This window comes from Saccostrea echinata, unplaced genomic scaffold (assembly GCF_033153115.1).
Source record: "Saccostrea echinata isolate AGI-Se365-2 ecotype Australia unplaced genomic scaffold, CSIRO_AGI_Sech_v1 ptg000029l, whole genome shotgun sequence".
NCBI classification, from domain to species: Eukaryota; Metazoa; Mollusca; class Bivalvia; order Ostreida; family Ostreidae; genus Saccostrea; species Saccostrea echinata.
Window position 1 is genome coordinate 11,954,847 of NW_026889778.1, and position 26,942 is coordinate 11,981,788.

General features: G+C 33.3%; 1 protein-coding gene and 3 long non-coding RNA genes across 4 annotated transcripts in view; 3 read left to right on the top strand and 1 right to left on the bottom strand.

Annotated features, from left to right (window-relative positions):
* Positions 1-26,942, bottom strand: part of LOC133194975 (ficolin-2-like) — an 81,028-nt gene that overhangs the window by 15,780 nt on the left and 38,306 nt on the right. The gene's annotated exons all lie outside the window — the stretch shown is intronic.
* On the top strand, positions 4,023-9,685 carry LOC133194502 (uncharacterized). Its single transcript, XR_009722102.1, has 3 exons — positions 4,023-4,128; positions 4,651-4,724; positions 9,545-9,685. It is a non-coding gene; the product is annotated as an uncharacterized LOC133194502 (long non-coding RNA).
* LOC133194503 (uncharacterized) lies at positions 11,827-14,295 on the top strand. The gene is made up of 4 exons (XR_009722103.1): positions 11,827-12,149; positions 12,419-12,472; positions 13,040-13,184; positions 13,545-14,295. It is a non-coding gene; the product is annotated as an uncharacterized LOC133194503 (long non-coding RNA).
* On the top strand, positions 16,635-23,073 carry LOC133194504 (uncharacterized). Its single transcript, XR_009722104.1, has 2 exons — positions 16,635-16,753; positions 22,470-23,073. It is a non-coding gene; the product is annotated as an uncharacterized LOC133194504 (long non-coding RNA).

Genomic DNA, 26,942 nt, shown 5'->3' on the forward strand with positions numbered 1-26,942 from the left:
AGACGCTGAGAATATTGATCTGATACCTTGAATCCACTGTCTTACAACAGATGGCACTTATGTTTTGAATGAGGTTAAAATACAATTATGTACGAGATTAGTTACATGTAAATAATGAAAAAAAAAATGTTACTCTAAAATCAAATGTTTGCTTGGGGACGACCATTTGATTCTGCAAGGGGGAGGCAGTTTTGGAAATAAATAATCTGTCCCTTAAAATGTTAGAAATAAATAATCTGCCCTGATTGGCAAGAAAATAAAGAGAACAAATAATCTGCCCTTGATCGGTGCTATTACCCCTAAGTTTGGGCGTTATATCCCCTTCTTTTCATTGAAGAAGAAAATAAATAAGCTGTCCTAGACCATCTTGTAGATAAATAACCTTTCCTAGACTAGCATTAAAATAAATAATTTGACCAAAAAAAAAAAAAAAAAAAATTGCAACCCCCCTTCAGAATCAAATATTCATCACCCTATTAGATATTAATTACCGATTGGTCAAATACCCCCAACCCATCCATCTTAGGGAAGATCAAGTTCACAACGTGTATGTAAATATAAGATTTCACATAAATAATTCTGCCTATTGATAAGAATATACGATCACATCTCCATTCAACAACGCTCTGCATTAGACATACAATTTACTGTCTTAACTGAGATCCAATACTGATATTTGAAAGAGCGATGGGTTGCAACACTTAAACAATACAGTAAAGAGCAGAATATAGGCACACATAGACAAAACGAACAAAAGAAAAAAAACCCAATCAACTGCAGAATATACATGCATATGAATTATGTAAAAAATGACTAAGTAAAATTATAGATAAATATGAATAAGATTTCAGTGAAAACTGCGGACGCCCATTCTGCATTGGATCCGTCCATTGTCCATATATGTTGAAAATCTAAATCAGTTGAGATGTATTTATTTATCACAGACTACCACTAAAAAACAAGTGACACCATTTCTTAATTATTTATTAATTAAGTTTGGCATCATATGGCCACGGCTGGTTGCAGATCAATTATTTAAGATACATGTGTTCAGTGGGTACCTCGTCTTTGTACACCACAGTCTTTTGACAATGTCATTGTGCAATATTCTAAATTTTCTTAAAAATTCACGGCAAACCCTAAACGTGCAACATTTGGAAATGGTGTGAGAATGGAATGTACAAATGCTTGCGCATATATTGCGCGCGCATCCTTCCACGTGGGGCGCTGTGATAAATGGATTTATAACGCATTCACTACATAAATCCGATTATTTAGTATATATAAACACAAACAATAATATCTATTGATATGATGTAAAATCTCGAGTATGTTATTTTTGTAGTAATCTGTGAAAGGAAACCGATATGTTTCATTTTTTTCCCATGAAGGACGACATAGATCTATTAAAAGAAGTTTCGGTTGTTCATTTCTTTTGCGGAGACTCCTTAAATAAATGGGCAGAAATAGCCAAAAATTTAATGCTTGCACGTCAAGGCGTATGCTTGGATGACAGGCCTGTCGAGGAAGAACGACTCTGCTTCTTTCATATTCTAAAGCCGAACACAGAGATAAACTATACAGGTTGATAAACTTAGTTGTTAAATAAATAACAAATTCATATTAAGAATCTGTAAACAAGCGGAAATATCATAGCCATCATGTTTGTATTTTCGTTTACTTTCAATCATGTTTACGCCAGGTTCTAATCTTTTTTTTTTACAATTCTATACAGGTGCCTTACTATTCATTCAAAAATCTGGTACAGAGGAAGAGTACGTCTAGAAGCAACAGTTGTAACAGGAGGTGAAAAATTTGTTCGAGCTGGTCAAATTCAGAAAGAACGAAAAAATCAAAGATGAAAGGACAACTGGTACGGAAAAAGGCGATCGAAAACAAGAAAACAGGTATATATAAATTAAATGTATTCATGTAATAACTTTCATACTCATGTTTACAAACATTCTTTAATTTCAAATCGTTTTCCCATTCTTTCAGATACATCTGATGAGAATGATGAGAGTCCATCTTTTTCAATTAAGAGAAAAAAAATCAAATACCATGCTCTACTTCCTCCATCATGAAGCTGAGAGCGAAAATGACTTGAATAAAGAAAAAAATTGAGCTAGAAAAAAAAGAAGCCGGAGTTAGAGAAGAAGAGGCAGAAATTCGACCAAGAAAGGATCAAATATAAAAAAAGGAGAGATATGCCATGATTAATTTATTTAGACAGCTGATTCAGCAAAAGCAAAAATAACTGTTCAATTGTAGTCAGTATTTATTTATAGCATTTTTTGTGTTAAAAATGAACGCCAATAAAATCTTAATTAAGCTGTTGTTAACATATTGTTGCAAAGAATTTAAGGAGGGTGAATTCCGAAGTAATCTGTCGTAGAACTTCCGTACAAACAGTTCTGACAGTTGGTAAGGAACGCTCCCATAGCATACTCCCACAGGTTGGAGGTAGAGTTTCAAATTATTCTTGTTATCAAGAAATGCATATGTCTGAAAAACTTTATTAAAGTCCAGTTCCACGCATTGCCTAACTGTAGACATCCACCGGTTAAATTCCGCTTCTTCTGAACTTACTCGCATTCCTTTAACTAGACCCAGTACACACTGACTGACAGCATAAGCTGTCTCTGTACGAACAGTACGGCTTTAGGTTAGGAGAGTTCATGTAGCGTTCAAGTTTGTCTCCAAGACCGCTTTCCCTAAAAATCGCTCCATCGTGTCGCTTACCCTCGAAAGGCCCAGCCAAATTTGCAATCAAGCAGTTGGGTGTGAATCTTGACTGAAATTTTAAAACTTGAATCCGTTTATGCCTCTCTCAGAGAGAGAGAAAGAGAGAGAGAGCCTGATTAAGTTTATTCTTAGAAACTGGAAGGACGTATTATTGGGCGCAATGTGCCGTCTATAAATCCCCAACAATTTGCCAGGGGAGAGAGAACTGCTAAAGTCATCATAAATTCTGGTAAAACCCTCTTGATCCATTTCTAATTAAGTGTATTTAAGTTGTTTCTGTGCGTGCCGTAGATAAAATCTAGCGTCTGAATAATTTAAATTAAAATAGGAATGAGGATATATATATATATATATATATATATATATATATATATATATATATATATATATATATATATATATATATATATATATATATATGTGTGTGTGTGTGTGTGTGTGTGTGTGTGTGTGTGTGTGTGTTTGTAAACCCTGTCAATTGGACACGTGCTTTAGACGGCACACGTTTAAATGAACACGGAAAAATCCAAATGAACACGAAATGGTGGTGTTCAGTTGGATTTTGTCATAAATCAACTAGAAAATGTCCTAGGATGCATCCCATTTCAAAAAAATGAAGTGTTAATTTGACCGGATGCATGAGATCTGTGTAATGAGTGTGTATAAGATGACCACCGATCCATCATTTTTTCTTCTCGGCGAGACTTACACACATTGCGAGTGCGCATGCTCGTTACATCAAATGACGTCGTAAATGACATCATAATACAGTACCCGTTTCACACTTAGTCATGTACATGAGGACGAAGTAAACTTTGTAAAAGGTAAGTACAAAATCTGTAAATAAATAAATAAATTTTATGTACATGTATTAAATATGGCCTATGAATAAATGAGTAAAGATATGTGTCCATTATGACATTACGGCATTATTGTTTACTCAATAATTTTCCTACGATATGTATACATGTATATGCTGTATTCTTACAATGTACATCGTTGCATGATTGCAGTATAAATGGTTAAAACCATTAAACTAAAAGTTATTATTATTAATGTTAGTGAAAACATAAAGAAATCTTCTCTATATCTATGTCTCTGGGAAGGTAAACACATTCCGTATTGGCATATGTTGTACTCGCGGAGAGAAACTATCTCTGCATGTACGTGCATCTAATATTTCGATTTTTATTGAATCAACGTTGATCTTTTGAAATGTGTAGCAAAATATATTGTTAGAAAATTTAAATGTTTTCTTGCGTTTCGCGTCTTGTTTATGTGTCATGTCAAGTTCGAAGGTTTCATATTAAAAACGAAAGTAGAGTCGGTCACAACATGTGTTATGGGCCGGGGAAACGTTCAGTCTGCCTGGGTTATATATAGGTACGTGGGCTACTAAAAGCATTGTTAATATTGTGTACATATTAAGCTGTCAACTAAAAAAACACATGTACAACTGAGGCGTAAATATTAGAAATAATTTAAATGATGAAAGGGGGGGGGGTAGCTGTTTACTTCTCCCAGGGACATAGATATAATTGTTAAGCATGTATAGGTCCCTGCTTCAACGTGGTCTTCTAGCCCTGGCAACCTGAGGGTATAGTGCAGCTATATAAGTTGATATTAATGTCAAAGACATGCTGTGCATTTAGACAGTGCCATGCCCTAATTTTAATGTACAAAGTTTTCAAAGTATGTGAATTTAAAGATTGATACTTGTCATTTTATTGTTATGCACTCATTATTGCATTGGGACAGTTTTGAGAGAATATGTATATATAGCTGTGATGATTCATGAAAATGATGCGACTTCTACTAAGTTACAGTAATTAAAGAATATATTTTCCTATTTATTTATCATGGAATTTATGTTTTAAAACTGCATAATATTATAATACATTTCAGGTAGATTCATTGGTTTCGGATCAGAAATTATCAATGTTCATGGATTCTCAGAACACAGCAGAGAGAAGTTTATGGTATGAATGCAATTATATAATATTCATTTAATAGTGAAAACCTACATGTCAGAAAAAAAAAAAAAAAAAAAACTACCTGAAGTTCTGATGATCGGAGTTCATGATGATGTGTTTGTGTATCAACATGATCTGTACATGTTTTCCTGCATTATTTCAATATACTACAGTCATGAATCAGTGTTTTACATATTTATTTCAGTCTGTTGGCCCAAGACCGGAAAATATTTGGGAGGATCAATAAATTTAAAATTAAGTCTGTATGTTATCAGCTAATTGTGCCAGTATATAAAAAAAAAATTAAAGGTTCAGTTTAAAAGACAAAGAACTTCACCAATGATACATGTAGTCCAGATAAAAAGTAAAATAAAATTATTTAAATGGGATTAAAAAAAAAAGATGTTTGCAACTGACAGTCATACTGATAATTTTCATTATTTAGCTATTTTCCATAATAAACAGGACAGATAATTAATACTACACCATTGGCCATTGTTGTCACCGGGGCATTCCATATGTAATGTGTTAATATATTAGACAAATACGAACTACTATAAATTCTCTTTTATGGTGTGCACACTTCTATTTTCAGAAAAAAAAAACAAAGAAGGAGGGGTACACACTATACATGTATTTATTGGGGTATAATGCAACCACTGAAATTCAAAATGAAGAGATTTTTTTTTTCATTGAGGGATTTAAAAAGAAAAATTAATGAAAAGATTTTCCAACTGCAGAGAATACAATTATGTTATTATACAGTTAAAGTATATCATTGAGGGAGGGAGCAAGATTCCAGTTCCCCAAGGCCAGGGCTATACAGTGTATATATATACACACAATATATGCTTTTAAAGCAGAAATATTCCTTTATTTTGTCATTTGTTCGTTGTTAATCCCACATGAAATATTACATTTCAATATATAATGAGTAGGGTTACATTCATAACAATGAAATTTAATGCCTACAAAACCTTCTCAGATAACATAAGAAATAACAAAATTTTATGTCCACGAAAATTTGTGCTTCTACAGTACATGTATATAATCAACACCTTAATGCGAGTAAAACTTACAGTAGATGCAAAAATAGTATTTTTAAGTGCAGTGACTGGAAAAGCACAGTAAATTCAGACCAAACTCAAGTTATTTAATCATTATTTAGTGTCTAAGGAACAAGTTGTTTGTAAGTGTATTAAAAATACTAAATAAGACAATAAAAGACATTTTGACAATACAACAAAAAATATAAGGGGCCTCATAATCTTTTAGAGGCCGGACTCTATTAATTAATGTTTGATATCGATTGACTGGCAGGCGCTGTAAACCTGAGTGATCAATTATGTTAAGAGAAGTTTGTTGATAAAGAGCATCTGTTAGAATGTACCACTTAACCAGATTATTAAAATTTAATTTAAAAGGAAAACATTTTGTTGATAGTGAACAAGTTGGTGTGCCAAGAATATTACAAATGTATATGTAATTTCAAATGAGCAAGAAATGTTATCATCTGTGTATTATAATTACTTAGATTGCATAAATTAAGCTCTCTGTATATATTTTTTGATGGAATTAGAAGAAATCTGAAAGATTGTAAACCCCCCCCCCCCAATTTTTTACCCTCCATGATTATTTTAATTTCAGTTTTCTCATACAAATCAATTACACTCTAGTATATACTGCACACCAAAGAGCTCTGATTTTATGGTATTTTTATGGAGATAGAGACTAATTCGCCCTGGGGTCTAAATCAAATTTGATAAATTGAAATCCTAGCAGTCTGTTACTGAATTTTAGTTAATACAAGCATTCTTAACAATTGAATAAAAAAAATTATATTGTATAAAAGTATAAATAATGAGCTTATCAGATCTACTTCATTTTCTTGAATTTCAACATGTTCAACATAGGGTACATGGCATGTTTACACCCTAAGAAAAATATTCAAAGACATTAAAGTATTGATGAACAGAAATCTCTACACATTGTTTACTTGAGTGAGATAACACATGCAAATTAAGTGTTCAATTTATTTATCTTGGACTAAAAACATTTTTGATTTAGTGTATAGAGGGTCCTTAACAGTCCTTTAATTGTATTCATTCTAATCGGGATCGGTATTCAACTTCACGTTCACTTTCATTTTAATCATGCGAATGTGATTTTGACAGCTGACAAGAATATGTATTATCTGGTTGTGAAGCTTTGATGAGGGTGTACAGTATGAGATATGTACATTTAATGTCGTCTTCACAAGGAGGGTTTAATTCGAATTAAACGTAAGTTAATACAGATTAAATTTGAACCACATTCACATGGACAATTTAATGCAAATAAGTTAATTCAAATTAATTTACTGCGCGTCAAATTTCTTTGCATTAAGGCCGTGTGCACACTAAGGAAAGCTATAATTAGAAATAAATTTTGATGCATGCATAATAGCACAATTAAGCCACATGCCATATGTTGCTGGTCAGATACATTATTTACAAGATTAAATACAATGAAACTCCTCAATGTTTGGAAATATATGATTATTTTTTAATATGATGACCTAGCTGAAGTTGAAAATACAGTGCTACCTTGGTATATTGCCCTCCGTTATATTGCCACCCTCGCTTATTGCCAAGAATTCTCGAAGAACGGATTTCCCCCTTTTGTTAATACACCTGTTATATTGCCGCCCCTGCTTATTGCCATCCGCCACTGGTTTTAGGAAACAAAAGGTCAAATTATATAAGGAAAACCCTCGAGAACAATGCCAATTACCTAGAGCGGGTCGGTAATTTGGACAACACACCCGTGCTTTGACAGTGGTTGCGGTGAAGCGTAACGGGCTGGACAAGGAATTCAGCTAAATTAAAAATAATTGGTGAATAAAACTCAAAATTAGCAATGTCTTTGGCGTGTTTTTATAAGAAAGAAGAATTATTTCATCACAGTAATGGAAACGTCAGGCAAGAGAAAGCGTACAAATTTGGATTACGAGAAGAAAAAAAATTGATTGATCAATATTCGATCTATTTGATTGTAAATCGCCGATTATTGCTTATCATGGATAATGCCCCAAACCATAATAAATGCAAATATTCATTTGTGTCCCCTTAGATTAAGAAGCCATTCTATCGATCAAAAGGAAATCCCACCTCTATTTTTAGACTACTATAATTCCGCACGTGAAAATATTAAGGATTCTGTTACCCCTGAATTTTTCATAAATTGTTGGGCACAGATTGGGTTGATTGATAAATATCAAAACAGAATCGGAAGAGAAGTACACAGGTACCAGCAAACATAAGAATGCATGTTTATTACAACAGGTTGACGTATTCTGACACGTGACTTGCCATTCGTCATGACACTTTACCAACCAAACTTTTTAACTGATTCAGAAATTCTTGAGACGGTGAAAAAAATCTACTTTCGATTCAGATGAGATTAATAATAATTCTCAAAACTTTTTTAATACCGAGAGGCTATAACGGCTACTGACATCTTTGTTATCAGGTTATTAAATTCTTAGAGCATGGCGAAAGAGCAGGGAATTGACAGGTGTTCAATATTCTGATATTTTGTTTCTTTTCAGTAAAAATATTGTAAACTAAAAAAATAATGACTTCTTTTTCAAAAAGAAACGAGAGCTTCCCTTATACGTATGTGCACAAGCATGACATTAACAGACTGTAACTGAAATGAATTACATAAACTATTTATTTTGCTTTGATTACCCACTGAATTGTAATTTATGGCAGAATTCGTTATATTGCCACCCTCGCTATAATGCCAAAATCTGCCTTGGACAAAAGCTGGCAATATACCGAGGTAGCACTGTACACTGTTTTATAAATAACTATATTTTGTATTTCCTGTCCTATGTATACTAACGGTACATGATTAGATATATCATGTATAATGACATATTGATGATGCTTTATCAATGGGCAGTAATTATTCATTTTTATTCCTACATTAACTTATTCAGGTGTGACCGGTCAACAGAGGATGCTTACTCCTCCTAGACACCTGATCCCACCTCTGGGATTTCCAGGGGGTCCTTGTTTTTGCAAGGCACTTCACAGATTTGTAATGTTTATACATTTTTTGAGATTGATCACTATTCATTATATTTAATTTTTTTTTTCATTCACATGTAATTATCTCTTTGAACTCAAAATTAAAGACACCACAGAGGCATATACATCTGTTTCATATTTGAATATTTTACTAGACAAAGACATTAATGGCAAAGTAACAACTAAATTTTATGATAAACACATAACTTTAATTTTTCTATTATTAACTTCCCTTACTTATGTAGCATTATCACCTTCATATGGAGTTTATGACTCCCATTTGATTCAAAGGACAAGAGCATGTGTACCTAGTACAAACAATTACTAAAATGAGGCAAGCTATTGGCAAATAAGTTGATGATACAGGTTGAACATTTTGCAAATTCTGTGTTTGATACAATGACCTTGTTAACAAATACAGTCTACTGTACAGATAAGTCAAATGTTTACTGATCGATGTTTTTCATACAGAAATTGTTAAGCCATTATTTTCATACTGAATTGTCTACAGATTTATCCATTTCACCCTATTATGACAAGGAGCTCACAGCAGGTGTAACTAGTTGACAGGGGATGCTTATTCCTCCATGACAACTCATCCCACCTCTGATGTTTTAGAGATCTATGTTTGCAATGCTCACAATTAGTAATGTTTCAGTGCACCTTTGAGCTTAAATACTGTTTGTAATCTCGATATTTCATTAAAGGTCTGCAACATTCTAATAGATGGGAATCACTTTATCTTTTTAGTTATGAACATTTCTTATCAACAAACCCTGTAAGAAGAAGGACGTCTGTTCTACAGCTTGTGGTGGATCATAGAACACATGATATCAACCAAGTTTAAAGGAAGCATGTATAGCCACAATAGAAAGATTTAAGGATTGTGAGAAACCAAATATCCCTAATGTAGATTTTCCAAAGGGTTTGGAAAAGTTTTGGAATTCCATGGAATTCCAAACATTTCCATACAAGAGTCTAAAAGTGTTTTTGGAAGTTTTTGGAATCTTTTGGAATTTGAATAACAAATTTGGACTTAGACATTTTGAGGTTTGGAAAGTTGTGGAATTCTATGGAAAAGCTGATAAAATGAGAAACTTAGACATTTTCTGCTCTGGAAAGCTGTGGAAAATAACTTAGATTTTTTCCTTAAACTGTCGGCTCATAGTACAATTACGTCGGGATCGATGTCGGGCTCGATGAACAATTAATTTAAACTACAGCCCGCCAAAATTCAACAATTCGGCTGCCGTGTTGTATTGTTGGACAGAAGGAAAGAGAGTGTCACGAAGAAGGGAACTGCTGTTATTATTAGCTTGGAATGGAATTTGTATTTTGACAAAAGATGCAGACATTTTAAGACCCGGTAGGTACAATGTACAGTAATCAGTATTTTATGTGTTCTTGAAGTTGAATGGATAATTGACTGTTCCTCAGTCTGGGCACCACACACATAGAATGCCCGACGATGAAACCATTAGGGCGAGTTTCATTTCTTTAATAATTATTGTACAACTCTAAACATCTCTTATCAAAATATGTTTGAACAATGTGTGGATTTCAACCCGAATTTCCTCCGTTCGTACATGTCCTTAGACCTCGCTATATATGCTAGTGGCACTTTGCCAATTGCGCCACGACAGTCCATGTTACATCGTACACAGACATCATAACACTATTAGTGTCTCCAATATGTTGCAACATGCAACATCTAAATTGGCTATCTTTACCATGTTTACAACAAAGAAAAAACGTGTAGACGGTGGTAGACAAATAATGCTCTATAAGCTGTCTATATGATATAAAGTTGTGCACAACTTAGTTGCGGTAGACCCAAGCCTCTATTTAGTTTCACAGACTACCACCAACAAAGGCATTTCAACAGGTCTAGGCGGCCTCTGTTTTTGGAGGATAGATTTTATCTTCTGAAAGCAGAGGATAGCGGTCTTGCCACCTACCGGAATTTTCAAAACCAAGGGCAGTTAACTCGTCACCAAACAAATAACCACAACTCTTGCACTTATGAACTGTGCGCTGATTTCGCAATCAAAACAAATAAAAGGTATAATTTCATATAATGATGGATAATTCTAGATATTAAATCAATATAACTATATTTTTGTAATTGCCGTCAATCAGTAATTCCGTATACAGCTTGGAAAACAAATATTACGCTTACCTGCCCGTGACTGAGGTAAACTATAACCACGCTTATTTCCAAGTACCGTAGTTATGTAATAAGCAGTTTAGAAATTTTGATAATCAATTTTTTTTTTTGGAAAAATTAAGTTTAATCATGTATTATTTCTTTCATTTTATAATTCTTAAGCACATCACTTTGTAATATTTTATTTGTTTATGTATAAACATGGCTGTATAAATAAATGTTAATTTCTTCGCAAACATGTTAAATCATTATTTTATTTATTTATGCTATTCAAATTATTTATTTTTATAATTATTCATTCAATCCATTTTAATTATAGTTTTGTTTGCTTAAATCATAAGGCAGAGTATATTTTGCATTTTAAATACGCTTAAAATACGTTTCCTTTTGTGTTTCCTTTCGTCCTCCATTTTTGAATTAAAAGAAAATATCGAAGAAATATAAAAGTCCTTTTTTTATTTGTTTAAGTAGGGAAAAAATGAAAAATAACACAAAATAACAAGAAATATTCAGTAATAATGGACCGCAAAAAGTGCCAACTTTGAAAATAAATTACAAAATATCTAGACATAGAATCTCAAATCGCCACATACAATTGATAGTTTAATGTTTGAAATTTTATTTACATGTACTTTTTGATTAAAGGTAGGCACGAGGCCTTTGAAAATTACCTGTGTTATCCTCTGAAATCGGAGGATAAACTATCCTACAATGCAATGCGGTTTCCATATATGGTAAAAAATTTGGCCGCCATATTGAATCTAGTTATCCTCCAAAAACGGAGGCCGCCCAGACCTGTTCAAGTCTTCCTTACTTTCAGACCTTTAGTACTTGCACAGATAATTTAAATATAGTTCCCCCCCCCCCCCCCCCATTATGGAAATTTATTTCTCTTCCATGCTCAGTGGTGTCGGCAGCCTCTTTGGGGCCAGTTCAGAACTCTGGTCCGAATTATTAGCTAATAACATTCCTTAGTACATGTACTACTTACATTTACAGAGTACATTGTAAATAATTGTATCTATTTTTTAATGCATGTTCATGATCATTCACAGCACTTACTTTTATTATTTTATAGCTGAAGTACTCGATTTGCACAGCGCCTGCATATAATCATCAAGTTTGATGAAATGTCCTAATATGTAGATGTAGATGCTAAGTCATTCAGTCACCTAGCTTGTGAGAATGGTGAGAGCCTGCTCAAATTATCATTCAGCACAAATAAACTAACATTGTTTTTATTAATTAATGTTTTATAGCGTAAGATTTTTTTTATTGAGCAAGTAACAAGAGGTTTATATTCTTAATTCCTTAATAATGCATAACAATTATAACTTTTGACAGGTAATCTAAACATGCTAAATGCTACATGCATAATCATTTTACATTTTATTTAAGTATAAATATTAAAAATGACTATACTCTATGACATAAAATCATGCATGCATTATTTACAGGAATGCTCACAAAAAGGACAAGAGCGAGAGAGCTGTATGGAAATTTATACAAAGGTAAGATTTTTTAATCATTTTCCTAATCAATAAAATCAAAAGAATTGAAATTATGTGTTTATCAATGTTAGCCAGGCATTGAGAAAAGTTATTATGAACCTTAGACTCCACTCTTTCAAATATATTTTAGTTATTTTAAGAAGTTGTTGCTTTTAACTTGTTTCCTATGTCAGCTAGTTCTCTGTCCTGTTCACAAGTTTTTACCTACGCCTTGTCAATGTCATTCATCATATTCTTACACAAACCTATAACCTTAGTTGCAGATATAAATTTCCAGAAATAAAGAAGCACATGTATACATGTACTAATATATTATCTTACTCAATACTGAATTGTTGAGGCATGGAAGTTACATGTATTTATAACAGTTTATTTAATATTTTCTTAATTTTTCAAAAATAAAGTATATGTACATGTATTTGCATGTTTGAAGCCTAGAACAAATGTATTCTATATATTCACTTTATATTATTTGCTTTGTCTATATTTTTGTTACATTGTAAATTAACCAATGTGCATTTAAAGCAATTACATATGCCTATAAATTCGTCTTTTCCTCTTTTCAAGGGTCAGTTAACGGAGTAAGCTGATATGGAGGATAATATATCAAAGGCAGCATAGGCGTCCAAACTCCTGTTCAAGGTGCTTTTAATCAGAAGCTTAAGAGACAAAAGACGAGCCATTGACAAGGCAAAACTGAATGTTTTATATGGTATATAAATTATATTTACTAATGTACTTTTTTTCATACCTTAACTTTATTTGCTGAATGTTTTTAAGGGTACATAGTTTATGTAATTTACAATGTTCTCTCTCATATTCAAGGTTAATTAACTTAGACACAATCATGTCTCTTTATTTTTTTTTAATTTCACAACTTCCATTAGTTTAAAAAGAAATCAATCCTAATCTGAACAAAAAATTACAAGATAATAAATTCCTATTCTACAGTATTAAACTGATCTGCCAGGTTGAAAGAACCAATTGTCTTATATAGCTTTAGTTTATTATTTGTCATATATTTATACATGAGATAGATATCAAACATCTTTATGGTAATCTTTTCTTTCAGAAATTGAGCAAGAAAAGTTTGAAGTGTCTTTGGGAATGATCAACATCAAACTTGCTGAGCTTTTGAAGCCGTCGTACCAAAAGTGAATCCATTCGTGACACCAGTTATCTGACCACCCTCTAACAGAACCAGTGAGGAAGTGATTCTAGCCAATACTTCAGAAGTTTAGGACCCTCAATAATTAGGATCTTGGGGCATGTTGGGGAAAAAAATAGCATGTGTTGATTTTATGGGATCTTTCAAATATAGTTGTGTAGTAGATATTTGTGTACTTAATACATATGTTTGTCACTCTAGTCATTAACTTTGTATGGTAAATGTATATGGACCACTGGAAGATCATTGTAACTGTATACAAATGTTGCAAATATACCCTGTTAAGGCTTTAGTGACCTTTCCCAAGGTCATTCAATGAAGCAAAAGGTCATAATTAATGTTTTTTTAAAAAATCTATTTTGTTTTATTATTAAAAAATGTCATATGTTTGAGATTACTCTAGGTACAAAGGATTTTCTTTAACCAAAAGTCATTTGTTTCTCATGCAGACCGTAATTTACTACATGTACATGCATGTATATTATAATAATTCTCATTAATTAAACCAAGGTGATCATCCAGTAATGATATTTTTCTGTGGATTTTTAACATTGTTTAAATAATCTTTGATGTAAAATACTTTCATTGATAATACTTTTTAAAATTTGTGCTTTCATTATACATAGAAGTGTGTATGCAATGTTTGTCCCCAAACACATTGTAAAGCAAAAATGATTTTTTATTTTGAAAATATAGATTTGATTTATGAAAAATTGTGATGTAGTCATTTTTTTTTTGTAATTATTTGGCCCTTAAATTATTTTGATTATTCCAGTTTTTGTATTTTCCTGGAATTCCTTGGATTTCCGTGGAATTCCATAGATTTCCAAATATCCTGGAATTCCATGGATTTCCAGCTATTTCCGCAAATTTCTATTCTGGCATTGTTCCGCTCTTTTCCAGGCTAGATTTGAAATTCCATACCATTCCAAAAAAGTTCCGTCCCAATACTCTCGAGAATTCCTCGGAATTCCATGGAACACTTTTTCCATGGAATTCCACGGAATTTGTTATGGAATTCCACGGATCTTATGGAAAATCTACATTAGGGATGACAAATCAGAATAAATTCCATGGGAGTGTGAAAAAAAAGAATAGTAGAGTGTAATCCTCAGGACTTTTTAGCTCACCTCGACGAAGTCGAGATGAGCTTATGCTATACCCCCGGCGTCGGCGTCGGCGTCGGTGTCGGCGTCGGCGTTAGCGTCGGCGTCCCAGGTTAAAGTTTTAGGAGCAAGTCCCATTCCCAAGTAACTATAAGCCCTACCTGGACCAAACTTGCATGGATGATGCATCTAGGGATGGACACTACCACACTTGCTTCGGATGCTGGATCTGACCTAGATTTTCCAGATGAGTGACCAGGTTAAAGTTTTAGGAGCAGGTCCATTCCCAAGTAACTGTAAGCCCTACCTTGACCAAACTTGCATGGATGATGCATCTAGGGATGGACACTACCACACTTGCTTCGGATGCTGGATCTGACCTAGATTTTCCGGATGAGTGACCAGGTTAAAGTTTTAGGAGCAGGTCCATTCCCAAGTAACTATAAGCCCTACCTGGACCAAACTTGCATGGATGATGCATCTAGGGATGGACACTACCACACTTGCTTCGGATGCTGGATCTGACCTAGATTTTCCAGATGAGTGACCAGGTTAAAGTTTTAGGAGCAGGTCCATTCCCAAGTAACTATAAGCCCTACCTGGACCAAACTTGCATGGATGATGCATCTAGGGATGGACACTACCACACTTGCTTCGGATGCTGGATCTGACCTAGATTTTCCGGATGAGTGACCAGGTTAAAGTTTTAGGAGCAGGTCCATTCCCAAGTAACTATAAGACCTACCTTGACCAAACTTGCATGGATGATGCATCTAGGGATGGACACTACCACACTTGCTTCGGATGCTGGATCTGACCTAGATTTTCCGGATGAGTGACCAGGTTAAAGTTTTAGGAGCAGGTCCATTCCCAAGTAACTATAAGCCCTACCTGGACCAAACTTGCATGGATGATGCATCTAGGGATGGACACTACCACACTTGCTTCGGATGCTGGATCTGACCTAGATTTTCCGGATGAGTGACCAGGTTAAAGTTTAAGGAGCAGGTCCATTCCCAAGTAACTATAAGCCCTACCTTGACCAAACTTGCATGGATGATGCATCTAGGGATGGACACTACCACACTTGCTTCAGATGCTGGATCTGACCTAGATTTTCCGGATGAGTGACCAGGTTAAAGTTTTAGGAGCAGGTCCATTCCCAAGTAACTATAAGCCCTACCCGGACCAAACTTGCATGGATGATGTATCCAGGGATGGACACTACCACACTTGCTTCGGATGCTGGATCTGACCTAGATTTTCCACATGTGAGACCAGGTTTAGATTTAGGAGTAGTCTCGTTTCCAAGTAACTATAAGCCCTACCTGGACCAAACTTTCATGGATGATGCATCTAGGGATGTACACTAACCAACCTGCTTCGAATGCTGGATCTGACCTAGATTTTCCACATGAGTGAATTTTAGCCATATTTTAACCAAATTAGCATGGATGATGTATCTAGGGATGGACACTTCCAGACTTGCCTTGGATTCTGAATCTGATGTACATTTTCCAGATGAGTGACCAGGGTAATTTTTTGGAGTAGCTATATAATATTATGGCCTGTTATGATTAAACTTGCATAGATGGTGCATCTAAGGATGAAAACTTCCAGACTTGCTTTGGATGTTGGAAGTGACCAAAATTTTCTTGATTACTAAACAGGTCAAAAGTTTTTTGAGCAGGTCTATAATTAAATCAAACTTGCATGGCCATTGATCTTGGGATGTACCCTAACTAGAAAAAAAATATGATGTGAAATTTGCCTTACATGTAGATAACATTCGTCGAGGTGAGCTTCGTAATCTTTGATTACCTATGTTTTCAGACTTCCATTAAGTCAGGAAATACTGTTAAACTGACAAAATTAACAAAAATCATGATTTTCAAAAATTTAAGGAAGATCGATGTGCGAGTTAAGACTAAGACGGATTTTAGGAGTTTTGATGACAAAGAATCAACCATTGGAAATATGGCTCTTTGAACTTGGATCTCATTGTTGGTAAGTGAATTAAACATTTATATCAATTATCTTGATTGTTAATGACCTAGCAATTTTAATTACTACCGTTTAATTTTAACTAATTTTTACATGTACAGGGTTTTAAACTAACTTGTAATCTTTGATAGCAATGTGGGCTACTGAACCTCAATTCTGGGGCCCACATCAAAATTTATTCACCCACAGATTATCACACCTTCTATTGAATATAAAAACAATAACCCCATTTTTCTTTTCTTTTTTATCATGTGTTTTGTGTTTCTTTTCTATCCGTTGTAACATTATGCACGACTTATCTAAATTTGAAGTGGAACTCTTCTGTTTATGAAGATTGATATGATCATTCAGTATCATATATAGAGCACATGGCACGTTTTCATTCACAAATAACAACAGAACATTTTGGTTTCTTGGGCTTATTGACCCGTCGATGTCACATTGTGCCTGACACAATCACTTAGACGCTTTATGTATAAGTACTTCTTACGGGTAATCATAAAGCACTTTACTGATTATGAAATTTTTCAAGAGAAAAAAACAAAACATTCGGACAAAATTGAAAAACAAATATTTATTATCGTAAATTTTCTAATCGCCATGTGGGCAACTTGAACGTAATTTTAAGTTGCCCATATGGAACATTAGTCGCAAATTGTGAGTGGGCTACTGTTAATTTCAAACCCTGATGTAGCTTCTCACATTGATTTTTTTAAAAATACATGTACATATATTTTTAATTTTCGTGAAAGCTAATGGACAAGGTGCATGTATGACTTAACACCCCCCTTCCCACCCTTTTTCCAGTTTTAGCTCACCTGAGCTGAAAGTTCAAGTAAGATCACATATTGTCCAGTGTCTGTCCGTCCATCTGTAAACTTTTCACATGTTTTCAACTTCTTCTCAAGAAGCACTGGGCCAATATTAAGCAAAGTTGGTACAAAGCATTCCTGGGTAAAGGGGATTCTAAATTTTAAAATGAAGGGCCAAGTTTCCTTCCAAGGGGAGATAATCAAGAAATGCAAAAATAGGGTGGGGCCATTGAAACATATTCTTTCAAGAAGCAATGAGCCAGAAAAGCTGAAACTTATATGTAAGCTTCCTGAGGTAGTGTAGATTGTAAATTATTCAAATCTTGCCCCCACAGGGCATGATGGGGCCACAAATTAGGGGATGAAAATTTTACAATGAAATATATAGGGAAAATCTTCAGATATCTTCTTCTCAAGAACCACTGTGGCAGAAACGCTGATACTCATATAAATGCTTCTTAAGGAAGATTAGATTATAAATTGTTCAGATCATGGTCCCCGGGAGTAGGGTGGGGCCACAATAGGGAATGGATGTTTTACATTGAAAATATTGTAGGAAAAACATCTTTAAAATTCTTCTTCTCAATACTACTGGACTAGTAAAGATGAAATTTAGTTGAAAGCTCCCTGATCGAGGTAGTGTAGATTGTAAATTGTTCAAAACATGTCCCCTGGGGGTAGGATAGGGCCACAATAGGGAATCAAAACTTTACATTGAAATATATAGGAAAAATTTTAAATATCTTCTTCTCAAGAAATACTGGACTAGAAAAGATGAAAATAGGTGAAAGCTTTCTTAGGTAGTGTAGGTTTTAAATTGTTCAGATCATGGCCCCTGGGGGTAGGGTGGGGCCACAATAGGGATTACATTGGATAAATCTTTAAAATGCTTAATTCTTCTCAAGAACATTAAAGCCACGATGAAACATAATAATGTAAGAAGCATCCTCTGGTAGCGTAGATTCATTTTTTATTAAATGATGGCCCCTATATATAGGGTTGGGCCACAAAAGACGATCAAAATTTTACATAGCCATTAGGAATACATGTATATTGGGGGAAAAATCTGTAGCAGAACAGCAGGGCCAAAGTGACTGATAGGTGGGTGTTGTTGCCCATGGGCCTCTTGTTTTGTTGTTAGCCCACTAGCTTTGCTTTGAGTCTAATCTCATAAATGCTTTCTCATTCAAAACTTACACAAAGTGTAGAGTAAATATTCATTTAATTAAAAGTAGGGATGAGTATCAAAATGCAAAAAAATTTAATCATGACTGTCACAATATTTTGACTTGTGTTTTATGATATATATTGATGCATATCACTTAATTTTTTTTACTTTTGTTCTACGTGTTCTATAGAATATTAAAAAAAAATTCCTTGAAGTTTCCACTGTAAAATTGTTATTAATAAGAATAAATGTGTTCTTCAATCATTATGATAAGGTTTGTTTATAAATATAATTTATCATGTTTATAGAATCAGTAATCATGGTAATCCAAAATTCTATATCTCAAAAAAAAAAGTTTACATTTTGTAAAGTACAGTGAAGTCGTACTTAAATTAAGATGACTTGAATTCTTTTCTGATTTTTAAATTGACAACCAAAAAAGTAATGATAATTAAGATTGCCTTTAACTGGTAACCAACTTCAGTTGAAAGTTATCTCCATATACTGGTCCATGTATAACAAACACCCCTAATTAAGAGACTATGTGCGACAAATAAGGACATATAAATTTTATGAATTTATAATTGCAATAAAATCATGAGATATTTTTAGATTATGATAAAATCTGTTGAAAGCAAATGTGTCAGATAACATGGTTAATCATGTTAATTATGTAAGTTTGACTGATAAGAGGGATAAGTTGAAGACACTAAGTCATGTAAGTTGACAACATATTTATTAAAAAATGGTGAATGAATTCTAGCAGTGGACAGGCTTTCTACAGCACAGTGTATATATACCATATATACTTGCCTATAAGTCGGTTTTTTGGGAGTTGTAATTTGGACCAAAACTCTTTGTCCGATTTATAGGGGAGTTATAAAAAGACTGATATTTTAGATGGTCAACATGGTCAATCCCTCTAATAAAAGCTTAAAAAATACAACCGACTTATATGCGAACCAACTTATAGGCGAGTATATACGGTAATATATATATATTTATTTATTATATGATTGAATAATTCCCATCTCTCTGATTGGCTGAGATCCAACAATGTTAGAAAAATACTACGTTATATTGACCTGCACGTGACCTTTCAGGTCAATATAAGGAATTATTTATTCTACATTTGACCAAAAATAGATAGGGAAATTCCAAATTGATGCAAATAGTTTTGGAAAGTTATTTCACTTGCACCTGACTTCCACTCATATGAACATACATGTAACATTAAAGGCACATAGATTCTTGGGTGAGGGGTGGGAGTGGTGGGTTGCAGGAGGACTTCCGCTCTCTCCCCACCTTTTGAGAATGTAAAGTTTTATTTTAAATTTTAAGTATAAAAAATTTCAATGAAAGCCCCACTCCCCTCGTTTATGGATCTTTATATCCCACTAAATAAAATTTTGAGTTGGGAGAATTCTTTTCCTTTTTTTTTGGGGGGGGGGGGGGGGGGGGCTAGTCAAAAGTTTGTTTTCAGGTAAGTTGTCATTTTTTCCCCTTCTAATGCCCCCATTTTCAAAATCAATCCTATATATGTGCCTGACATTTATTTCCTCTACATTGACCCTAAACTAGAATTAAAAATTCCAAAATACATGTGATAAAACTGGTTGTTTTTTAACCCTGTTTCTCTCATTATGTTCAGGTAGTACTTCAATAGATGTGAACAAGTAAGATGGCATGGATTGCTTAATGAGTGTGTGTCATTTAATCATATAATAAAACAATTATTGCTGTTTTTTCGGTCAATACGATGATTTAGCCACCTTCGAAGTACAATATTCACCTCGCCCTTCGGGCTCGGTGAATACTGTACTCTTCAGGTGTCAAAATCATCGTATTGACCTCAAAAACCAGCAATAATCGTATAATATTTAATGTATATATATACAGCTAAAATTTGTATGTTAAGACTTCCTATACACAATATTTTTTTAATTCAAAAGCCCCTGCAACCTACACATCTAATAATTATTTTCTTCAAATTTAATCTGCCATAGCAAGAATGATTCGAGTGATGAAAAATATTTGCTAAAATGGATAGATTAAAATTTCTAATGTTTAAAAAATGTTTTCTCTACTCATTATTCATTAAAATTTTATGTAAATCTAGTTTTAAATTTTATAATTCTGTTTGGATCACCAAATGTAAGAATATCACTTTAAAAAAAAAAAAAAAAAAAATCTCAATCCAAAAAAGAAAGGTCTTTTAATATGTTTAACATTTGAGGGGGTGTAAACTACTTATTTTAATAGTCCCATGTCGTTTAAACTGGAGAGAACTATAGATTTTCTCCTTGACTGTCTGTCAGTCTGTCCCATTTGGTTTTCCACACTTTTTGTTTTATTAAAACCGTGCTCTGAAAAGTGGGATTTTCCTTTTAATTTATTTAGTTAGCATGTTCTATTATGACACATCATGTATATGTACTAAGATCAATATTTTCATGATGTTCATTTTAAAATTAATGAATATACTACTGTTCCAGAGAGTCTCCAAAATATTTGTACACCATATGTAATTATTTTAGTCCCCTACCAGTGAAACCGAAGGGGACTACAGGTTTCCCCTTTATCTGTCTTTCAGTCTGTCTGTCAGTCTTTATCACTTGGTTTTCTGGATTTTTTTTCTAAACTATGGGCATTGGTGGCATATTTCTGCCCCCTACATGCAAGATAAATTATGTTTACATGCAACATAATTATGTAGATATGCAACTTATTTATGCCAACATGCAAAATAATTATGTTACCTGCAAGTTTCCAACTTCTCAAGAGAATCTAATTTTAAACTCTACTTATGCACGCCATTATATGACATCATACAAGCAAGATGTAACAGAATTATGTTGACATGCGACTAATTTATGTTAACATGCAAGATAATTATGTAGACATGCGACTTATTTATGTCAACATGCAAGATAATTAATGTTAACATGCAACTTATTTATGTCAACATGCAACTTATTTATGTCAACATGCGAGTTATATTTAAACATGTATAACTCGCATGTTGACATAAATAAGTTGCATGTTGACATGAATAAGTCACATGTTGACATAAATAAGTTGCATGTTAACATAATCATCTTGCATGTAAAATATAACTCGCATGTTGACATAAATAAGTCGCATGTTGAAAAATATAAGCTGCATGTTAACATTATTATCTTGCATGTTGAGATAAATAAGTTGCATATCTACATAATTATCTTGAATGTTGACATAAATAAGTCGCATGTCTACATATTTATCTCGCATGTTAAAATAATTATTTTGCATGTTGACATAGATAAATCGCATGTCTACATAATTATGTTTCATGTTAACATAATTTATCTTGCATGTAGAGGGCAGAAATATGCCAGCATACTAAACACCCGCAGATACAGTGTACATGTGTATTTAGCTGATTTTTAGTACATGTGTGTGTACCTTGATAATTAAGTTACAGATCAAGTTTGCATTTCATTCCACTTTGTTGATTTTTGACAGAATTATAGCCTTTCTAATTTTTAAGGGGAACCAGATTACATGTACATTTGCGAATAATTCCAAATTCAAATAATACACTGTTATATATATATATATATATATATATATATATATATATATATATATATATATATATATATATATATATATATGCAGGAAGGATTTGATAATTTGAAGTGTTTTTTTTTTTAAACATGCATGATTAAATGATCATTTAAATTTAATTTCAATATAGATGCATGCAAGATGGTGGGCTAAAGAAGAAAACCAGGACAAAAGAAAATTCCTAGTGTTCATCAGAAAAAATAATCATGCAGCCATTTTGAGTGCTTGAATGTCCAACTGAGAGAGCCAGCCAGTTCAAAAAATATTTCTTGGAAGTTAAACAAATTCTGCTGTGACAATTGAATTAAAGCTTTAAAAGTACATTTAAAAACATTCTGATTCATCTATAAGTGAGACTAGATTGCCTTTGACAGTTGCCAGTGGAATTCAGATCTTCTAAATTGTACCAGTATTAATAAATTGAAGTGAGTTGCCTTAAAAATAACATTTGTATATGGTGTACATTACTTCAAGAAGATATAGCACACCTGTTTAAACAGTGATGTCCATAGCTAAACATGGATATGGAATTTAGCTCACCTGATCCAAAGGCTCAATTGCACAATTCTGATAAAAAGAAGTCTCTGGTATCCAACAATGCAACATTTATGTTTTGACTGTTTGTCCTCCATTAACTTTTAACATTTTCTTTTTTTTTCTAACATTTGGTCAATGTAAACCACATTTGGTACAATGTATCTCTGCTTAAAAGGAATAAAGCTTATTCAAATAAAGGTGCTGCATCTTTTTTCAAGGGGAGATAATGAAGAAATATGAAAAATGGGGTAATGTCATTAAAAATCTGTTATTTTAAGGTATTCAATGTATAATGAAGGAATATTGAGCAATTTTGAATTATTTTAAACTAGTTAAATATGTATTGCTAGATATTAATGATGAAAGTAAAATGAACCAAATTCACATGACTGATAACATATTAGAAACTGCATGACCATTTTGCACCGTAAACATTTTCAAGAGTTATCTGCCCTTGATGCAAAGAAGAAAATTTAAATTTTGTCAATATATCTGTGGTAGATGACTTATTTTATTTCATATTTCAATAAAGAGAGAGTTTATGCATATTTTCACAAGAGATTTGTATGAGGTTCAAATTACCTTTTTGAATATCTAAACAAAACATGCACTGCCCATAGACTTCAATATAATATTCAAGGTGCAATTAATTGGACAATAATCAAAATTTTGTAAATTCCTTTGGTGGTGTACTTTTATTTGATAACATCTTCAAAATGCTAATTTGATTAAAAACACTGGACCATTCATTTATTAGGTACAGAATATGGTCATTATACATTGAATACCTTAAGAACAATTAAGAACAACTTGATCATATAAGACAAATGTTATCCAAGAGTTTTCTTAATGAGCATAGATTCAAGTTTTTTTCATTGCCCATAAGGCGAGGATAGAGCTGCAGAGGGGTTAAAAGTTTTGCCTGAAAATATGTATAAGTGATAATTAGCAGGGTGACATTTATAAAGCAAATTCATATGCCAACATTACAACATCATATAGATTTAGTTTTTTCAAATTATAAACATTGGGGTTAGGAAAGGGCTAAAAGTAGGGTTTTCATTTTGCATGTATCTATGTGTCAGTATTTAATTTTGTTTAAATTATGGACATTTGGATTAGAAAAGGACTAAAATTAGGGGTTAAATTTTACATGTATATAGGTGTCAACATTTTTCATGGGAATATGGAGGGGAAAAATCTTTAAAAATAATCTCTTTAAGAGCAATCGACACAAAATGACTCAGGCAAGCATTTTGGCTTTGGCATCTTCAGTGTATTAGATTTCATTCTTATAATTTTAGGAACATAAAAGTACACCCTATTCTGAAGAAACACAGCGAGTTTGATTTTTTTAAAATAATAAATGATTTTAATGGAAAAAGATGAATTAAGCCTATAGTCATAAAGGTCCAGTTTTCCCTTTGAAGTTTTTATAAGGGGTTTTACCTATTTAATAAGTAATTTGTACTTGGTTGTACATGACACACATCTCTATTTATGTAACAGTATATTATATATGCAAATATTGTTCAGAATTAGTTGCCTTATTAATGAAATTATTTGTTAAGATTAAAGTGGGCCTTCTGGTGAGGTGGTTTTTTATTTTGCAATCACTTTTTCATCTTTTTTTTTAAATCAAATTTGAAAATATGTAAAGAGATAGGCTTTATTCACTATTTATATTTCAAATCTCAGTCTATTTTATTATTTTATTATTTGATCCACTAGCCTAGCCCGTATTCTTTAATGTGCTAAAATATTCTCATTACATAAATGAATTAATTAAGTAAATTCGTATTCATTTTATCAAATATATATGTATGTTTGATTGTGTCGGTCAAAAGTTTTTTAGAACTTGTAACCAAGCTTAAAAAATTCTTTGTTTGCATATGCAATATCCGGTAACATGCCTCAAATTTTGACCAAAATTAGCCACACTCTCCCTGCTACCGTCCTACGTTCAACAAAAGAATCAGTGAAAATGTTATGCACCCCCTCCCCCGCTCCACGTTTTGGGTACTTATATGAGAATCCTCCCCTTTTTTCATAATTCCCGCTTTGCATGATATTGATGGAAGGGGTTAAGAAAAATAATATATTATTAATAAGGTTGGATACAGGTGTGATTGAATCAGGGCTTTGGAGCACACCCCATTAAAGAAATTTTGGAAATACTTAAGAAACCAATTTATCTTGATTATTTCTTTCTTCTGTGGAGAGCACATTGCGGAGTTCATAAATCCACAAAACCTCTTTTCACTAAATTCAATTTTCATGCTACAGGAGTTGAAGTGTCTTGATTTTATTCCCTATTAATAATTCATTAATTATTTATTCAAAATGAAAATTAAAAAAAAAAAATGATAATTAAGCACGAGTTTCAGTGCCACCCCCCCCCCCCCCACCTCAAAAAAAAGCCTAAAGTTCAACGAATGAACGCATTATCTGAAGACTGGGTATTAAATTGTTGTCCTTCCTCTTTGACAATGTGTTCTATAGAATGCATTCATCAAGATCATAACCCAGTGGTATCTAAGAAATTTTATCGATGTAGATAACCACTACAACGTTGAGTAGTGCAATTTTAATGTGTACAAGTAATAGCTTTTCAAAAAGCTTGCCTGACTAATCAATCAATATCTATGGAACGTATATGCAAGATTTTTCCGTCATCAAGGAGTGACATAGTTGCGATACTTCATTACACAAGATGTACAATTGACTTTCTCAAATGTCATAACCAAATACAACAGATTAACGAATATCTAAGACATGCCACTATTTGGTCATTTATTAGCGTAGCGTAGATTATAATCAAAGGCGGATCCAGCACCGGCGCGCCTGGCGTGCGCCCCCCCCCCCCCCCCCCCCCGTTTGAATTTTTTGTATGTAGAACTTATATGTTCATTATGCTAAAATCAAGGAAAAAACACCTCCTATTTGTAAGAATTCGTCAGCTTCCGGGAGCTTCGCCCCCGAACCCCCATCAGGGCTTTGCCCTGGACCCACTGGGGTTTCAATACAGCCCCCAGACCCCCTGCCTTCTACTGCGCCCTCTCGTTATGAAATTCCTGGATCCGCCACTGATAATTCTGAGAAAAATAGATGATTCTTAAGAAATTCATATTACATGTACTCTCTTACTAGAGAGCGCGCCTCATGCACACTCGACGATGAAGTAAATTATGAACAGTTTTAACTGGGAAAGTTGTCTTGAAGTGCTTGAAACAAAAATGCTTCAATGCTGCTCTAGAAATCAAACTAAATGACCTGTACACTTTATAGCTAGCACAAAACAAGATACTAATAACACCCCCCACCCCCCCGGACAAAACTCAGGCGATGATGGTCTTACCATATACGTGTACATGTATTATAATTGAGTTTAAAATACATCTTTATATACAGTTTTGAAATTGTTAAGTTTTTCTTTTCAACCGATTTCAGGACCTAGGCTTTCTCATAATTATAATAACCTGTTTTTTTATGAAATGAAAACCAGTGCAGATCATGATGTCGTGGAGTGAAGCCCATTCCTCTAAGGGCACTGACCTACAATCTTGTCACTGTATCAAAAGGAAATCCTTGTTCATCACAAAGCATGAAATAATATGCTACTCGCTGACTTTCTAAGCTTTCTTAAAAACCTAACCTTGTAACGTACATTATTAAAAAATGATATACTGAAAAGAAAGGCTAGGTGGAAAACAGACTGAATCAAGAAGGGATGTCCCATTACTAGGTGGAGGGAGTTTGTTTATGATTAGACTAGTCCACTTATAGGATAAATAGTAAGAATAATCAGCAAATCCATTGCTTTAGTGTTGCCTGTCCATATACAATGTGTTCTCTTAAAAAATGAGATAAAATTTACTGTTAATAAAAAATCTGGAGCTTAAGAATCGTGTTAAAAGAATGAACATTTATAATTTACTTATTTCCATAGAAGTTATCACAGCCATTCAATAGAACAACCCAAGAAAAAGGTGCGAAGATAATTTACGTGACTTTTGGCGCGAAATGATTGTGTCACCCCTTTCGTAGAAGGCAAACGGACTGATCC